The sequence below is a fragment of the Astatotilapia calliptera genome, chromosome 11, assembly GCF_964374335.1.
Source record: "Astatotilapia calliptera chromosome 11, fAstCal68.1, whole genome shotgun sequence".
Classification (NCBI taxonomy): domain Eukaryota; kingdom Metazoa; phylum Chordata; class Actinopteri; order Cichliformes; family Cichlidae; genus Astatotilapia; species Astatotilapia calliptera.
Window position 1 is genome coordinate 26,466,960 of NC_137432.1, and position 14,062 is coordinate 26,481,021.

General features: G+C 42.2%; 1 protein-coding gene across 1 annotated transcript in view; it reads left to right on the forward strand.

The window, feature by feature from the left end:
• Positions 1-4,443: 4,443 nt before the first annotated feature.
• erfl1 (Ets2 repressor factor like 1) overlaps positions 4,444-14,062 on the forward strand; it is a 48,863-nt gene continuing 39,244 nt past the window's right edge. Inside the window, exon 1 of the mRNA XM_080308034.1 lies at positions 4,444-5,218. The gene's annotated coding sequence lies outside the window, so the exon portion shown is untranslated. The remainder of the gene's footprint in view (positions 5,219-14,062) is intronic.

Sequence of the window (14,062 nt, forward strand, 5' to 3'; positions counted from 1 at the left end):
TCTGATACATTCTTCCTCTAAAAGCAAAATTACTTCCCAAACCAGGTCACTTAACAAATCTGCATCACATAAGTTAGAGTTTACGTCTCTGCGGTGTAGTGCTATGATCCCACTTAGAACTGTCATTGCTGTGGGGCCAAAACTGGATGCTATAAACTGTGGAAACAGAACACACATCCTAATTTTTCTAGTGTGTTTACAGTATTATGACGTGCCTCGTAATGTGATCAGGGAAATGTATCTTTAATGTAATGATCCAGTTGCTTTTAGCTATTTTAAAGGTTGAGGCTAGTAATGCTTTTGCCATTTTAATAAATATAGCTCGCATTTAATCCAGATCAACGTACATGAAACAATATTTACATCACCAGGACCTGGTTTTAAAAAACAACAAAAAACCTCTCATTAAAGAACACAAGTGGGTTTTTAAAATGTCTTTTTAATATTTTGAGATTTAGTTGTGACGTGTAAAAAGTGGGAAACGGCCAGACGAGGCTCACAGACAGTATAAAAGTGCAGACACCACAAGCCTTATTCCATAGCGTCTGTATAAATATTCAGCGTTTTCTGTAACCATCCACATTGCGGTAGTTGCAGTTTTAGAGCAAAAGGGTGTCGAGAGTGACCGGCAGCGCACTGATCAAACTGCTTTTCAACCTGTTGTGCATCTTTATTTCACGTCTGTCCGTCTGCTAAGGCAGCCAACACCTCTGGCCTCATATACCACAGCCTTCACCTCTCCAGCCTTCACCAACAAATACACAACAGCATACACTGTGATAAGTGGTGTGTGTTTACAGCTTGTTCATTTCCACTCTCCAGCTCTCAGCAGAGGAAAAAGAACGGGGGAGAGTGGGAAAAAAGAGAGAAGGGTAGAAACGATGGGGAGAGAGAAGGGGGCTATCGGAAAGTAGAGGGAGGGCTTGCGGGGAGTGTTTTTGTCCTGGAGAGAAATAGCCCTCTAGGTTGTAATTGGAGGTAGAGAAAGGGACAGAGGGAGAGAAAGAGAGTGAGGGAGAGGAGGGAGGAAGAGACAGCAGAAATTGCTTGGCTGGGGCTGTGTGGGATGATAGTGTTTTTGACAGGTAAATAAGGCTGTGATTGTCGACAGTTACACTGCACCTCGCTGACCCTCACACACACCGGCCTCCTCCATCTATATTTCACTCTGACACACATGCTGACTCTCTGCCTCTCTCATGTCTCTGCTTACACACACACACACACACACACACACACACACACACACACACACACACACACACACACACACACACACACATAAACAAACACACACGCATTTATGCACATGAATGGCATGCGCACAAGTTTGCTTATGTTATATTAAATGCACATGTTAAGAGTGCTGTTGAAATGATTTTAAGCTACTGTCATATGAATGATCACTGAATAGCAACTTCCCACTTCCAAGAGCATTTCTCATTTGTAGTGATCCTTAAGTCCATACACGTTACTTGAATGATGGTGACTCACTGCAAAGTTTACCACATAACATTTTAAAATGCACAAAAAAACCCCCCCAAACAACATTTAATCAGTGTACCATCCATCTACCCTAGCATCTAAATCTAGGCAGGGAGAAAATAACAGGAAACATCATCAAAAATAACTACAGAGTTATTGCAACATATCTTTAACAAAATAGAGACACACATAAGATTCTCAAATATGGCAGTTTTTATTTCAAGTGGATTGTACGTCTAATTTTATCCACCTTTGTGTAGATCTGCCTTTATCTTCTGCTTTTAAAGATAGATAGACTGCTGCTGTTTCTGCAACACCACCAGTAGTATCTCTTCTTCCTACCCCCTTTCCCCTTCCTTCCATCTTCCCATTCTCTTTTATCAAGTCAACAGCAGTCTCCCCCTCCCCTCCTGCCTGCCCTTGCCTCCCTCCTCTCCTCGCTTCTCTCTTGCTCACTCCCTCTCTCTCCCTCTCTCACTTCAATCTCAAGTGTTTTCAATTTTATTCTAGAGTGGAATTAACTACCCCCGATGTCAAATTGCCGACGAAATCGATAATAATATCTTTACAAAAGAGGATATTCCAGTCTCTCGCGTCGGCTTTTGAAAAATGGAAAATTTAGCCGAGATTGATTCATTAGTTGACACGTTATAGGACGGTATAAGTATTGATCGCGGCCTGTCATGTCCCATCTCGGCTAATCGAAGCTGAGGCGCTCTGTCGATGGGCGCATTTTTCATAATTCCGTCGCCGGGGAGAGAGACCAGCCGGCAGAGGCGACTGCAAGGCACAGAGAGAAAAAGGGGAGAGTATAGGGGGGCAGAAGAAAGATAGACGGGGGGAGAGAGATGACTTGGGGGGAAATAGGTAGGGGGCAAAGAGTGGAAGAGCGAGAAATAGAGTGAAAAAGAGGCATGGGGTAAAAAGGAACAGGGAGAGAAAGAGAGAGCGGTTTTGTGTGTCTGTGCGTGTGCGCGGGTATAGCCGTGTGTCCATACGGCATCTCCTGCCCAGAGGCCTCGGGGTGAGGCAGTGATGGAGCCACGGGAAGGAGAGGCTATGTTAATGGTGCAGGTATTGGGGCGTAGATAATTAATGCATTAACTAATTAAAGCCAAATGGGGGAGATAACGAGGTGGAGGCAAGTATAAGGAAAGGGAAAAGACAGCGGGGTGGAGAATTAGGGCGACAACAGGGGGAAGAATGGATTTTAATGGCGAGCGGGGAGATGCGGAGAGGTGTGAAAAGGGAGAGATGAGAAGGAGGATGAGGGAGACGGGGGAGGTGTTGGGTGGCGCGGGTGGGAGAGCTTGAGGAGTGGAGGGGTGAAATAAATAGAAATTGAATGGTTTGGGTGCGAGCAGAGAGAAGTTCTGAGGCGGAAAAAAATATAAAGAGGAGTGAGAGAAGACACAACGACAATGATGGAGAAACTTTTGATAGTTGTGCAGTTCGTTTGGAAAGTTGGCATTGGCGTGCTCAAGACTTATAAGTCCAACATAATGCCACTCCTCTGGCAGTCTTGTCACGAGCTGCACAAATCCAGGGTCCCCGTCAATCAACAAAAGGAGTTTGTTGGAAAGGAATGGAGCCTACCTGTTTGTCTTTTGGTCTAAAGTCTCAAACCCGCAAACTCCATTGTCCCATGTTGGGTATAAAACGCTAGATTATAGGCCATCATATTGCACAGGGATCCATAGAGGTTTTCTAATAAATGCCAAAAAGGTGCAGTCACCTACTCCACTGAAAGATCCAAACAGACGCCCCAAAAACACACTTGGTCAATAGTGCCTGTGCACTTTTATCCTTTAGATTTTTTTTCGCTGGGCTCTTTTAAGCTTTTGTTTTTGTGTTAATTCATCATAAAGAAGGCCCTACTGTCCCAAGAAAGGGTCTCTCAAAGGTCAAGTGGATCTGTCATGAACTCATCCTTTCATTATTTATCATCTAATAGCCCAAAATAACCCAAATGTATTGTTAATTTCTTGACCTGCCTCTACATTTTGGAAACTGTGGCAAGGAGCTTCACACAGTTTTACGCACCAAAAAAATAAAATTAAAAACCCCATAAAGAAAAACCAAAGAGTTCACCAGGAGACAACGTCAAAGAGTTGCTATGTGTTGCAGTGGCTAGAGCCTTTGCTCTAACATCTACGCGGGAGAGAACCACGCGAATCTCAATCCCATAATTGATTTTGATAAACTAACATGCATGGTGTGAGGAAGTCCTTTTGCACTGAGAGAAAATGAGAGTGTGTCCGAGAGGCCACCCCCAAATCAGCAATGATAAAAGTGGAGCTGAAATGGGTTGTGGGATGGAATCAAGAGAAATGAGATACACCAAATTAGAAGAGATTGGCCTGATGGACTTGGATTAGAAGGAAAAGAGGTATATAGGGAGGGGATGACGAGAAAAGGAGGAGAGTGAGTGAGGGACTGTGTGAGTGAGTGCATATGTGGAAGATGGGGGGGAAAGGGGAAGGGAGGAGGGGGTCTCGGTACTTGGCAGTCTCTGGGTATCTCAGGTTCTCTCCGGCCGGGAAAGCGGTCGATATTTAATTGTTATTGCTAGCATGGAACGCACGGAAGCGGGGCCTGTACGAAAATTTCTCATTTATTTGGTATTCTTGTTTTCTCTCCTTTTCCTCCCTTCACCCACCACCCCTGTTTGCGGGGTGGAGGAAAGTGAAAGGAGGTGTGGGGGTCTTGTGCGCACACTGGGGGCAAATGGAGAAAGGGGATGAGATCCTTGGATGACTCTGAAGGGGGGAAAAACACTGCGTCCTCCTCGCCCAAGTTTAGTTTCTGTCCCTAGACACATCATATCCACCCACCATCACCTCCACTCTGCCCCCCACCTCACTCCACTCTATCTACCCCCACCTGTCCAAAATGAAAAATCCGTCATTTTCATCAAACGTCCAACCAAATATTATCTACACTCCATTCCCGAAGATCGAATCTTATTTAGGGGCGACGGGATTCGCCATCTGTTTTTAAATTTCATTCCTCCATGAACTTTATTTTCCCTCGACTTTTGGACAAAATTATAACCCGATCGATCCGCTTTCTGGCCACCACCCGTCTACATATATTTTCCTTGTGCGGTCTCTTCACTGTGTGGGTCAATTTTCTGTCTCACGTCCACATGAACACGTGCAGAACACCGTCTGCAGCTGATAGAAACTTAAATGCAGTCCGGCTGATGTGAGGTGGAGGTTCAGGCTCTGCACCTTCGTTTTTTTTAAACCTTCCCCCTATTTCTGCGCTCTCATCCTTACATCCCCTCCCAGCGCCCGGATCTCTACCTTTTCGCGCGCTCTCCCCTCGCACCTCTGACCGTTTCTCCTTGTTTTCCTTTTCATGTTTTGCTAACATTGCTAATATAAACTATATCATAACAGAATAGGGACACAAGCAGATTGGGGTCCCTTTTTTTCCTCGTCAACTTTTTTTCCCGCTCCGAGGATAACTTTTCTCCGGCTATAGTCCGCGCGCTGTTTGCTCATCTTGATTTTTTTTCTGACGCCCTACGGGCGGTATTCACTCATATTGCCGCTCATACGTCATGCCAGTGTAACACTTCACCAATGTGGTTTAATGCAGGAGGAAGGATTCGCTGTCCGATCTGTTAAATTGCTCGATTACCACCAGTCCTCTGCGCACGTCGACAGGATTCCCATCAACCTAAGTAGGAGCTGCCGGACAAGTCAATGAAGGTGCTTCGATGAAGGTAAGCATCCTACTTTCCCATTCTGTTACAGACAAGTGGCATTAATAATAGAGAAAAGCGTCAGGAATAAGAATCCCACGAGAAATATAATGCACTTTAGTGCGAGGGAAACATGCGCACCTACTGCAGAAATTGATTGATGTAGGCTGTGTACGCTTGTGCGCCGGAGTTTGTCGAACAGCTCGCTGTACGCGGTACTTTCCCCTCAAATAGATCGGCAACAACTCCTAAAAGGTTCCTGCTTTAAAGTGAAAGCGTGTTTATGCGTTGAATTCGTGGGTTTGTATCCTACAGCGGCTTCGGGGACTCAGACGCTAAGGAGAGGGGATGAAGGTAAACAAATGTGCGGTGGAAAGTATAGCAGCTGTCGGGGAACTGAAACATGAACTTGGCAAATGAAGATATTCGCTTCAAAAACTTGTTCAGCCAGGATGGAGCGTGTCCATTTGCGAGCATATCTCAGTACTCCATGCATTTAATTCCAGTGTGCATATGCATGGAATTATGGATTCATTTTAATCGTAAAAGTGGCTAAAGACATAGATCCTCTCAGATGCTAACCTGTACCTCTAGAAGAGTTTACACGGGGGTATTTAACAGTAGTTTATGTCCGTAAAGCTAAACCACAATAATTTTACCAGCTGAAAATTCAAATGCAGCTCCTTCTTTTGTGTATTATGCTTCACAAACGCCTATCTTATTACTTTTAAAAATATTTACCTTTTGGATTATGTCAAGTGTAATGTGTGTGGGTGCTGCGATGAAAGGGAATTTCACACAGTTCAAGATCCCAGCATCATCCTCGTGCTTTTGTCGTGCGTTTTCGTGTTTTTGTGATTATGAAGAACAACCCAAACATAGACAGCAGAGAAATGAGACTCTAATCTTTGAGGTCCCACTGATGTCACTCTGCAGCTGCTGCTTTGATGCAGGAAATCAGACTGACTTTGTGTATTCATACAGCGCTGGAATTTTTATACTTTTAATACTTTTTCATGCATTTTGTTGTGTTAATTTTAGTTACAAATCAGTGAAGGTTGGCCAAAAGGTCAAGGTCACATGGACCTTTCCTCTATACGTGTATAACCTTTTTTCATCTAACAATTTTTCACATTCCCAAACCTGAACATGTGCAGTTTTATTATGATAATTTTTATGACCAGTCCTTAAATAAATTTAAGGTGATGGCTTTTTTATGTGGAATAATGAAAAATGTACTGAAAAGCGCTGCGAAAATTTTAGTGTAAAAACTGTTTCTCACACTTTGCCCTGCTTGTGGGTCCACAGTGGCCTGAAGGGCAGTCTGGATACTGTCAGCTTGACCTTTGCATTGATTTCAACTTCACGTCACACAAGGTCAAAAGCATCACACTGATGGCTCGGGTGCTTTTCAAATATACACTCGAAATGATGCATTTACATCGACATGTGTGCACGTCTCAGTAGCCTATGCAACTGCATGCAATTTATTTATCTATGTAATTATGGATTAATAATAATGTATTCTATAATGCATAATTATTAATCAATCAGTATTATTAATCATACAGATCCTCTCAGATACTAATCTAAGAATGTAGAAGAGTTTACATATATTTATGTCTGTGCCAACAGACATAAAGCACCCAGGAATTATTTTGGAAAATAAGAAATGTCGTCCATGTCTGTGTTAGCCGTGCAGTCACACGTGAGAGAGCCAGACTGCTGCTGCTGTTGTTAGATGATATATAATTTACAGTGTTTAGGTAATATTCTGAAGTAGTGTAATAAAAAAAATCAGTGCAAACAGCCTGAAAATGGCTGAGAGTGTTTAATCTCAGCCAAATTGATATATGTTATGTGTATATATATGTTTTTGCTGCTAAGATGTGACAAAATTGGTTTTCCCTATAAATCGTTGAGCAGAACCCAAAGACAAAGCATGAGCTTTAACCCCCCCCCCCCCCCCCCCAATTAATCTTGAATACATGCACAAATTCCATTTTAGAGTCATATTAATTATTACTTTTCATAAATGTGCATCATTGCTGTTGCCAAGATGCTGCCTATCAGTGACATCTGTCACATGTCTAATCAGAAAGAAACCTGTTAAGATATTAGAGAAAACTTTTGCGTGACTAAAAGTAGAAAAAAAAAGCTTTTTCTTGTTGTATTTCTGTATTGTTTGTGTTTACTTTGTTTTGAAAGATAAAAACTCATTTGAACATATTTTCAGATTGCTCATATGAAAGTTTTCACATAACTTAGTGTTTTACTCCTTGAAGTATTTGAAATGTAACAGGGTGCCTCGCTTAAGGCTTCGGAAACCATCTTATCTCACTTAATCACACGAGAAACCTTCCTTTTGTGAACTGGGAAATGTTTTGATTTCCTAGGCTTGTAGAACCTGGACTCACAACTAATCTGTAACACCGGCACCCAACAATGGGAGAGTGACCCTGCCGTAGAGTTAAGTCTGAATTTCTCTCAGGGGCAGGCAGGAAGGTGTGTAGTTCCCACTGCAGTCTTTTCATGTTTTTTTTTTCAACAGCTATCCCAGTACCCCTGCAGTTTTTACTTCTTCCTGAAAAACCCTTTCCTATTGACACTGATAATGTGTTAATCAATATGGTAGTTTTGTGCTTATTCTAAACAACATTATATCCGCACCCACAGTATGAATCAAGGCTCTGCGAGGGCCCACTCCAAGAGAGTTCCCCTCCATTGATTAAGTATTAGCTTCAGCACCTCCAACGCCCAGCCACTTGTTTGCAAACGGTGCTCTATTTCCGAGGTAATTCAAACGATCACTAAGCATGGGAGCCAATATTTATAGAGGCTTTAACAGGTTCATTATAGTCAGAGGAGCCAGTTCCACCGGGGGATGAAGCACTCATAAAGGGCCCAGCAGAGTTAGTCCCTATCCACTGAGCATTTGACAGTACAGTCAATGGCTCCAATCATTCCTCATCTGCTTTATGGCTGCATCAATGTTTATAGCTGTTATGGGGTTAAAATAAAGCATTAACGGATGCAAAGGGTAAGGTGGTGCATTTAATCAAAGGTCACTCTGTGTGAAGTCTATAATCCACTTGGTGACAGCTAGAGCCATCCAGAGTTTTGACTGTGTGCACACTTTGTTTTGTTGACAATTGTTGAAATGCATTTTACTGTTTGGGGGGGGGGGCTGTCCTGAACACTGTTGATCACTTATACTCAGTCTAGTTTTGATGCTGAAAGCTTCACCAGCTAAAATATATACAGACAAAAGTATAAGTATCCATAATTTTGCATCAATTTCATCTATTGATAAGCTTTTTCGGGAATACTTTCGGTATTTGTTAAATATAAACACTTTAAAATCCCTGAATGCCCCAAGTCAACTTTTACTCCTTTATACTATTTATATGTATTCTGACATGCAAGTGCTGCTGAAATGTAGTTTCTGTCTTAACACACACTTTTATTTCCTTTCATGTGTTCAGACGTAAACTTAAACTTGCAGCTTGTGTATACTAATTCCTCTCTCACATCATTATTATTCTCTTACACTTCCTGCTTTACCTTCTTCAGCCCTGCTGAATGTTACTAAAACTATCCATTTGTGTTCCTGCTTCATTTTCTATCATCGCCATCTTCTTCTGCTCCTAAAGCAGCATTTCTTTTAGACAATTTGAACCCTGTTTTGGAGTCACTGACCCCACTACTCGGCTTCTCTTCTCCATACCCCGTCTCCCACTTAACCCCATATTTCACAGCTGAACTACGGTTAATTTCCCCCCAGTCCTGCGAACAACGCTCTCTATACTGCTGGAGCACGCTTAATTACCCACAATTAAAGCCAAACGCTAACAAGAAAATTGCCCTGTTATGAAATGACTTCAAAAGGACTAGAGTAAGTAGAATAGATTGAAGGAAAAGTTGGGTGGTAGCCTCGGGTGGAAGGGAAGAGATTCTCTGCTGTGTTTTCCCCTCAAGCTGTCTCAGTGGAAGTCAGTAAGCAAAGTCTCTGTTGGCAATACCCAAAGCTGTAGACTCCAGTTTTTAACAGCTAAATTAAAGCACTGGTACTGAGAAAGCACAAGTAAGGCTGTTCATTTTACTAATGGAAGAAGGACTCTGTGAAAGCTTTGTTTTGAAAAGGGAAACTTTGGCTTCATCTTTGGTTTCTTTTATAACATCAGTTCAAAAATATACTCACCTGGACAGCTTAACTTGCGTCTTATGTGTCTCACTTAAAAAAAATATACTGTGGATCATGTTTCATGACTGCACAGGAATAATCATGGTCACCGGAACAAGTGTGGCCAAATGAATTCCAACAGTTTGCCATAAATAACTCTCAAAGATATACATGATGTGTAACCCTGTTACAAATGTAAAATGTAAATCACAGAATTCAGTGTTTTTATAATAATTAAAAACCTTCATCCATGTGTATTTGAAAACAGTACCAAAACAACATATCAAGTGGCAACAATTAAAGTTTTACAGTAAAAGATCAAGTGAATGTATCTTCAGCGTATCCAGTTCAGGTACAATGTGGAGCTAATACACCCTGAACAGGCTGCCAGTTTTTCGCAGTGCTAATACAGACAGATGGGCCGCCCGTAATGCTCACATTCATTTTGGAATTTTAGAATCGCCAGTAAACCTGATCCATGCATAGCTTTGGACTGTGAGAAAACACCAGGGAAAAACTCCTGCAGATCCTGGAGGAACATGTAAACTCCACACAGAAAGGTCTCTGCCTGGTTTCAAACCCAGGGCCTTCTTGCTGCAAAGCAACAGTGCTAACCACCACAGCTCCTCATGTGGCACCGGCCAGAAAAGACAATTCAGTAATATAAGATCAATACATGAGCTCTGAAACACTCTATCCATGAGTGCAAGTTTAATCTTCCATACAGTGACAAAAACGTATTTACATAAGGTCCTGAAATTCCATTAAATGCTCTTGGTACACCAAATAGAGGTGAAGTGGAAAGCGCACCTCTGGGTTGAAGAGGAGACGGATCATCCAGCTTATTAACAACACACTTTTTAAATGTGTATCAACTCCTTGTGTTCCTCTAGGCTTGATACGGTAACTTTGCCACCACTGCTGTGTGAGCCTGTGTCTCAGTGGGTGAAACACATTATAAAGCTCTTTATAGACTCAAGCTAAAGTTAAAAGGTATAAGTGCAATCCTTTTTCTGCTTGGTTATTTGCGTATCTATGAAGGCTGCATTAGGAGAACTTATGCTGCCACACAAACATCTAATATATCGTAGACCTAGCTTATTTCAACAAGACAACGCCAAAGCAGACTAACCTCATATCACAACAGCATGGCTCCATGCTGTTGTGATATGTTAGAAAACAGTCACATTCTCTGTTAAAATGTTTCCTGTCATGTCCCTATGCCCTATTTAGCAGTTAGGTACATTGTTCAAATTATTGCTATTTTTGTGTATTTGGTTTTTTTTTAAGCTACCCTCACAGTATCTGACTTTTGGGAGACCGGCGATCTATATCAGTCGCAGGTGCATCTTTGAAGAAACAGCTGCAAAGGATTTTAGTCACGTATTTGGACACAGGGCTGCAGAGTTTTGCACCCTATAGGTGAGGGTTCACAAAAACATGTTTTTTTTCCCAACTACAACAAAATATAATGCTGCACAGTCAAGAATTTGACATGATCAGCTCACTCAGATGTTAAAACTGAAACATTTGGAATCTGCAACTAGTCTAGCGATTAAAAAAAAAAAGGGCAAATATACTCTTTTAAAACATTTGTCTAGAAAACATCTGCTTTCTTTACCTAACGCCATGCTGAACAAAAGCTATTGTCAGTATTTTGATATATACAAACTAAAAATGTTCAAAAGGTTTAACTAAATTTAAAGTTAAGGGACTGCCAAGTTATTCGAGTTTGGAAGACATGGATTTTACTATGGTGTTTGAGGAAAATTCAGGGAATAACCAGTGCGAAGGGGCTTCTTCCCATGGTATTATTGGATGGTAAATGTACTAATTGTTGAAAAACATTTATTCTGTAAAAAAGTAATCAACCAACCACAAAGGGATACATTTTTCTAGAGAAAGGGTTGTGTCACTCTGGAAAATTCACCAGTTTTATTAAGAAAAGCATAGAAAATAATGAAATTCTTCACATGTTGTGTGTGGGCTGAGAAACGTATTGTTGGGAAGAGATACTGATCTAAAATGTTATTTCTCCTATTTCTCATCACTGTCAGCACACAGCTGTAATTCCATTCAAGTCCATTTTTGGGGGGTTGGGATTTGAGACCCATGTAGTTCAATATGAGGCCACAAAAACTGAAGATATACACATGACTAGTCAACAGACGTAAGACAGAAAATAGAGTACTGTGAAACAGTTCCTAAAACCAAAAACTAAAGCACAAACTAAAAATAATTTATGCGAATAATATTGCATAATGGGTAAGTAGTCTTCAAAGTGGATGAGTGGTTAGCATGGTTGCCTGGCAGGATGGGTTCCTGGGTTCAAACCTGGGTAGAACCTCCTGTATGGACCCTGTATGTCCTCATCACGCTTAAGTGGGTTTTCTCCAGGAGCTCCCACTACTGAAAAACATTGTAGGTCTAGTAAAAAATGTTCTTAATCTCAAGAGTTTCAGTTTCTTGTTAAAGAGAAAGGTTATAAAAGTGCCTCGTTTTCTTCCACAACACTTTATCCAGAGTATTTTCTGTTGTGTTTAGGTGCGCCCCCACCATTAAAGCCGAGGATCTGAGATGCCTGACAGAATTAAAAAAAAATAATGGTGCAATATAAGATCCAGAACACAACCACCAATAAGAAGATCGTGAACACATTCTTGTAACAAAACAGTACCTATTGAAGCCCTGCTGGTACAACCTCACAGCAGCTGAGAGGAATTGAGACACCCAGATGTTGCAGTGTGTCTAGGACAATATAACTGACCACAGATCCCATTCTCTGTCACTGAGGAATGGGCCGAGCCTTCAATGCCATCAACAACCCTCCCTGCACGCTTCCCCTCCATCCTCCCAAAGCAATCCAATCTACAGCTGGCAAAATGAAACAAATAAACACTAATTTGGATTATTTACGTCCAGTTTACACCACAGGAGGCAAGGTATGAGACGGAGGAAAGAAGAGCTATATGGTCGGAGGATAATTGTAACAGTGGTAGTAATAAGTGCAGCAGCTACAGTGATAACAATTAGATTTGATTTCATTTGAGAATGCCTCCACAGCTGCTCCTCACTCACCCCCTTAACCCCCTTCTTTCCCTTCCCCCTCCTCTCCCTCCCCTCACTCCTCTCCCCCTAGATTAAAGTGGGTGTGTTAATTCCGTGGTGTAGCGATCGAACAGCTCTGGCAACAATGGGAAATGGGCTATTGATCAGAACAGCTCAGATTAAGACTAGGCAGTGGAGCTCTTTCTTGCTCTCTTTCCCCTCCTTTTCTCTCCATTTCCCACCTTCTACTGCCTGTCTTCCTGTCTGTCCTGCTTGTGTCACCCCCTCCTATACACACACACGCACACACGGACACGCACACTTCTCTCTCTTGTCTTTCAACCTCAAAGAGGAAGAGAGTGTTTGCATGCATAAGAGTCTATGAGGATTTCCTGTCCTTTCCTCCTTGTCCCTTCTCTCTATCTCGGCTCCTCCCGCTTCTAATTTCTCTGCTGACAACGCCTCTCCTAACTCAATGTCCCAAAAACATAATATTTTAGCTTCATCAAAAGCAAAGAATGCACGGAATCCAATAACTACGGTAGTCTCAAAAGGCATAGAGCTCGAGCCTTTTAACGGTTCACTCTGCAGCAATTTGACATCCATTCACATGAGATTTTATATCAGTCAGTCACAGGGAGGCCTTGTGTTGTGCCACCACAATTAAAATCTGCCCTATCAAAATGCCTCGCATACCAAAATTAGCTGTCATGATTGTGCTGCAGGATGGAACACATTGAGTTTGCATTGAATAGACATAGAACATGCCAAATGTGAGGAGACAGCAAATCCATACAGTGAAAAGTGAGCTAAGAATCCCCAGCTCTACTTATATTAATTAACTCAGTCAATGGGGATGTGATAGGTCAGTTATTCATCCTCTTCCAGCGCCTCCCCACTCTGTCACATATACCTCCCAGGTGTCAGAGGCTCAGACGCTCCAGCTGCTGAGCAGATATCATTGGGAGGAAAAAAAACATGGATGAATGGGCTGGTCTGAGATCAGTGGCTGGAGGTTACTAGCATGTTTCAGTGTTTCTCTATGTGCTTTTGCCCTTTTGGATTTTAGAGGTGACATGGAGAAATGCAGCAGGCACCGTATACATGTACATGCACCAGCAATATTTACGCACACACACACACCAGTGGTCACATCAATATTGCTGTGACCCTCAGGGGACTCAGAGTACTGGCGAAGCTTTTATCTGCAGAGTGTGTGAGTGTCCTTGCTCCTGACATGGCCACCCATACAAAGCTGATGTACATTAAAGACAAAAGCTATGCGCACAAGCAAATACACTCATAAACTGGTGTTGCAGCATGGCGTTATGTCCAATGTGAGCCGAAAATCCGGGCAAAAAAGTTGAGAAGCACTGGTGTCTGCTGGAAGCCTTAACAAGCTGTGATGGAAGGCTGAGATCAAAAGTGGACACCAGAGGGCGATAAAGAGGTCCGTGTGTCGTTGTCTGAATTTATTGTATGGACTCCGTGTGTGTGCGTGGCTGTGGCCATAGCCGTGTTGTGCAACTGATGCTCATTCAGTAGTTTTGGCCCTTCCAAATATTTTTGGAAAGATCTTTCTGTTTGTGTGTTTTCGCGGGAATTAGAGCCAATTTGCATTTTTCTAATTGCTG